Source organism: Rhipicephalus sanguineus, chromosome 3, assembly GCF_013339695.2.
Source record: "Rhipicephalus sanguineus isolate Rsan-2018 chromosome 3, BIME_Rsan_1.4, whole genome shotgun sequence".
NCBI classification, from domain to species: Eukaryota; Metazoa; Arthropoda; class Arachnida; order Ixodida; family Ixodidae; genus Rhipicephalus; species Rhipicephalus sanguineus.
The window spans coordinates 101,643,863-101,649,491 of record NC_051178.1 but is presented as its reverse complement, the minus strand read 5'-3'; positions in this window follow the sequence as shown (position 1 = coordinate 101,649,491).

The window sequence follows — 5,629 nt, the reverse complement described above, 5'->3', positions numbered from 1 at the left end:
CATTCCTCTCAAGAGCCGTTGACAACCCCGTTGGTCCTACGTGCATGAAACATGCGCGTGGCATCGTCAGCGACTTTCGAAGTTGCTGGATTGTTCTGCTGAATGCATGCATGCAGATTAATCTGTTCTGCCGAATTCACAAGGGAACACACATTGCTTGGATTGGGTGACACATTACATGGTTGATTGCTTCTTAGTGCTTATTTCGCCAAAGTCCCTGCCGAGTCCGTAGGCTGTGAACTAGCTGACCTTAGTTTGCTTTCTACTACCCTTACCCCTGACATAGTGTACCCTTCCCCTGCCTCTATTTGTTGCTCGTTTGTTTTCCCCTCATGTTTTCTTCCCTGCTCTGTCTCCACATTCCCTGTCATTGAAGCAGCTGCAATTGCCATACCTCATCGCTCAATCACACTTCATATGACATCATCGGTATTTTTTTTTTCGCAGGACGATTTCTGCTATGCGCTCAGGCCGTGGACTGGCACCGCCGTTCATGCCAGCTCATGACAATAGCCAAGTGGCAAATTGGGAGGTATGGTAGACTGGGAGGCCCCAGTCCTTGTATGGCAAACGGGCGCTGGTTCAGCACCGCTGCGCATGCGGTAAGGTTTTTAAAGTCGCTGTGCGCAGCGGCTTTGTAGTGCATATCCTGCGTGCTGTGCCATTACTGGATTCCCAGTCTGCCATGCCCTTCTCCAATTTGCCTCATTCGTTCAAATTGTAATGGCATCTACTGTACGAATTCCCTTGATCTCATGAGAAACTTCGTCTATGAAGTTCTAGATAATGGGTTTTAGAACCACAGCTACAAAAGCAGCGTGAACAGTGAAGACTGTGAAGAAACCAGGGTTCTCTGGCGTTATTCATTGCGGTGCCATTAATCGATAAAGACCTGGCCAAATTTTCAATTCTTAACATTAGAGGAGCCAGACACTCAATTAGCAGATACTGTCTGTCCCGCATGAGAGGAGCTCTGGTCCTGGCATGTGTCCAGTGCCAATAACGCTAACGGTACACAGCGCTTTAGTGTATGCGAGAGTTTCTATTCGCTGTTTAAAACGCCTACCAAATGTGCGCGCTAGCACTTGTTTTCATACTGCCCAATTTGTTATCTTTAGGGCATGGCTGGCAGCATCATGCATGTGTTAAGAGAAAAAGGAACTTGAGATGCATCTCGTACATTCTCAGTGCTGCTAAAAAGTGAGAGAGTATTCGTGCATGCGTGAGTGGAAATTTTAATGATGGCACACTACATCCTATGCACCATGAGAAGGGAAGATTTGCTAATGTCGTGAAAGCACTGGTCACACATGCCATTCATAACCTGCAAGAGATGAAAAATCTTTGAACAGAGAGTGTTGCCAACATTTCTACAAGCAGACTTGTCTTTGTCGATGCATCAAGTCTGCTTGTCGAAACGGCTACAGCGACAACCACTGTTTTGGCCCATCACCTGCAAGTAACACAAATTGACGGTTGTTTAGAGACAAGATATAAGCCCTGCATACTTGAAACAGTTGGACCCTCAGGAACGCCTTTCTGTTGCACAGCACATTTTGAATCTTTCGAGACTTATTTTTGCCCCAAAACGATCATCATCTATCATGTTTGCCTCTCCTTGCTTTAACACCGCGTTCCCAGTGCTTTCAGGTCATGAATGGCGTGCGCACTGTTTGCGTGACGTAGCAATCCTGATGGAAAAGTAGAGAGCACCTAGTCTCCAAGAAAGGAAAGAAAAGCGAGCCAGGTGGTGATTATTGTCGTGTGACAGAAAAGCATCCTAAAGGCCGTGTAACTGTTTTTAGAGTGTTCAGGGTGCAAGTTTTACTTAAAGGGACACTAAAGGCAAATATTAAGTCGACGTTGATTGTTGAAATAGCGGTCCAGAAACCTCGTAGTGCTGCTTTTGTGCCAAGGAAGTGCTTATTTTGATATCAAATCACATTTTTAGTGGTCCGCATCGCGTTAGCGCTCTTCAAATCTCCCGCCTGAAAATACGACTTTCACACGTCACTGCTGCCGTGCCCAACGTTGCCCGCTTTTACTGCGCGGCCGCCGACACTAGTAGCAGCCGAGCGGAAGTAGCGGGACCCACAGTAGCAACAACGGCGCTGCGGCAAAGACTTGCTCGGATGGGCACATTCAAAGCCTTCACCAAGTTGCGGTTGGTCTCGTAATCCTCAGTACGAAAGTGCAGCGAGCACACGCGCAGAGGTTTTGACTGTTTAGCACACTGGCGCAATGGCATGACACTAAGCCACTTCGAGCGTAAGGGTTCATTCCGCGGCACCCAGTGAAAAGACACACCGGTTTCGTTGCTGCAGGACTGGCGTTGTGCACCATTCGGGCATCCGGCAATATCACACGCATGCGGCATTTTGTCGAACTTTCTGTCAGAGCGACTTTCACGAGCGCGCAAAACACGCACGGCAGTACGCGATCCCGAAACTACCACTGAGACTGGCGAGGCGCAGTTCGGCGAAAACGGAACCTTTGAACCACGCGCGCCGTTCCCCATGGCAACGCCACGGAGGTTTTGTTTTCCATGAATCAAGCGGAAACGAACAAACAGCATTTTATTACGTTTTTTGATGCTCGGAATGTTCTTTTTTTACTGCTGCTAGTTTGATTACTAGTGATTTATTGTAGGCCGACTTCCATACGTCATCGGGATCACTTCGAAAATGTCCCACTCGTGGCGCTCATCATGTGATACATTTAGCTTAATTTCTCGGTAAGTAGGGCACTGCTGTTGATAATATTGCCGTTTTAGAAGTTGTCATACATTGGGCTTCCACTCTGACATAAATTGTTATTTGCCTTTAGTGTCCCTTTAAGAATGTGCACACTTATGATCAGGTGCAACAGTACTGGCTGCATTTATTTGCAGCGATTGTAAAAAGAAAAAGAAGTAATTGCCGCAGGGTAGTAAAACACATGTTTGCTTCAATTATATGACAAGATTGGGCATTCAAACACTTGCTTTAGTGTCACGTGCTCATGACAGTTAACCTTGCGGCGTGGCACCGTGGAGCATGTGATTATGGATTAGATGCACTCAGGGGCAGGCCCAGGTGCCTACTATATGGGGGAGGGGGGAGAGAGGTAGAGGGCGGGGACAAGATTCTCCTTCCCCCTCTTGGGGGCAGTAGCAGCCGACAAATGAGGTGGAGAACAGGTACTGAAGGAAGGGAGGGCTGACACAGGCTTTGGAGGATGGGTGGGATCGCTCCTACCGTCCCCCCTCTGGATCCACCACTGGATGCACTTCAAGCAGGCCCTCCATCCTCCGTTTTTCTTGGATAATCTGCTGTACGTACGTCAAAGAAGAATGGAATGCAATGGAAAAAAACTTTATTCAGGTCCGTTAGGACTTGGAAAATGCTCTAAGATTATTGGACCTTTGGTTCCCATTTTGCTTAACCTAATTAGTGGTTTGAGGAGAAGACACTTATTTCTGGAACTCGGCGTCTCTCATAATCAAATCGTAGTTTTGGGACGTTAAACCCCAGATATTATTATTATATTATTTCTGGAACCTATATATTTTTGCACGCACAATGAAGGCTTTATTGGCAGTCAGCGCCCGTCCTCGTGTGTCTGTGTGTGAAGTAGCGTTGTTTTTTTCTTTTTTTAGGTTTGACTTGATATCGAACTGTTCCTTGCGTTTTTTCGATAAAGACGAAAATGTTTGAGGCCCGTGTACTTTGATTTAGGTGCACGTTAGAGAACCCCAGGTGGTTGAAATTTCCGGAGCCCTCCACTACGGTGTCAAACTAGCAGCAATAAAAAAAAAGAAACTTCCGTGCATCAAAAGACGTAATAAAATGCTGTTTCTTCGTTTCCGTTTGATTAATGGAAAAAATAACCCCTGTGGCGTTGCCATGGGGAACAGCGCTCGTGGTTCAAAGTAGGGATGGTAAAATCGATGAACGATTAATCGATTAAAGGTCCACAATTAATCGATTAATCATAATCGATTTGTGCCTTTCGATTAATCGGATTAATCGATTAAAACTATTCGATTAATCGATTACGGCATCCCCCACTCCCGCCCCTAACCTCGCCCCTTGGCCGGAGCGCATGACTGCGAGGCGCGCTATCCTAAGGCGCAGACCCTGAACGCTATCCTTAGACGCAGGAAGTTGAAAAGCCGAATACAACTACTTTTTCTGGTTCTATTTGGGATGCCGTCGATCACGCACTTCTACGCAATTGCGTTGCACTGGAGTACGATCCGATAAACTAAATGCCTTCTCAGTTCAAGACATACTATAGTAACCCTGTAGTCGATCGCCGCACCAATCCGAACCTACTTGAGACTTGGCACAGCATGCGAACTGGCCTAGATCATGTGTTTGACGTTGCAATGGAGTATTTGACAATTCCTGCAACGTCAGTAGCATCCGAGCGCCTTTTTTCGCATGCTGGATGTGTGGCGACCCAAAGGAGGTGTCGGTTGTCGTCCGAGCATCTCGGGCAACTGACATTTCTTCGCTCAGTAGAAAAAAGCATGTGGTTCGGAGCAGCAACCCCATGAAACAAAACAAAAAAAGGGGACTGTTGAGAAAGTAAGCAGCATGTGGATTCGCCAACTTTCAAAAGAGAAGTTTATTATTTTCTGTAAATTTCATACGTGCCAGCGCATCGTCTTGTAGCTTATTTTGTTTCATCGCTGTTTCATCGTGTTGCCGCATAAACGCATGTCTGCTTACATTTGGTAAACGAGTAGTTTTCGTCACCTGTAGTGTCAGTCGCAACTTTCTTTGTATTTTATTCAACCCTCAGATTTTACTCGTTTCTTGTGTAAGTGCGGCATTGTAATATGCGCTGCTTATTTACTCACTGGTTCTTAGTGCAGTTCTGTTTTACTCTTTAGCAAATAAAATGTTGTTTACCAATGAAACAGAGAGAGAAAATATATTACAAGGCAGAGAGGGTGGCCTGAGCTAGTACGCCCCTGCCTGCTAGTCTGCACCGGGGAAAACGCAACGGGGCAAAAAGAGTGATGAAGTACGATGATGGGGAGATGATTAGGTAGTCCGTATATACATAATAAGATACATTTGCTAGCGTAAAGAGGACAACGACGCTAGTAACCATCTTTTATTTGCTGTATACCAACTAGCCCAACTGTCCGTCTTATAGGGTATATATACCAGTTTCATAATTGTTGAGCTAACTTTCCTACGATGCAGTTAGCCCAATTAATGTCAGCTAGTCACTTCTGCAAACAGAGTGTTCAAGTGCGGTTTGCTTGCGCTGGGACGCGGAAAGTGTAAACTCGGCTCTCTTGACCCGAACACGCATAATGGACAAACGCCAGCACGTGCAACTACGACCTCGTCTTCTCTTGAAGCACGAAAGTTGCTGCCATTAATTGAGAGAAAATGTAGTGCAGGAATGCGCACTCGCGAATTGTGAAAAGGTCCTTATAGACCCTTTATGTAATCCGCAACTTTACGGGCGTCGGTTTACCGAACGTCTAGCATCCAGTGCATTACTATTGAAGAAGTGACCTTGTAGCACTTAGTAATACTGTATGGTCGCATATTTAGGGAGGAATACAACTTCCAGCTACAGGCCCCCGTCTTCTGCTGTGACAAAAAAGGACAGTCGCGCAATTTGT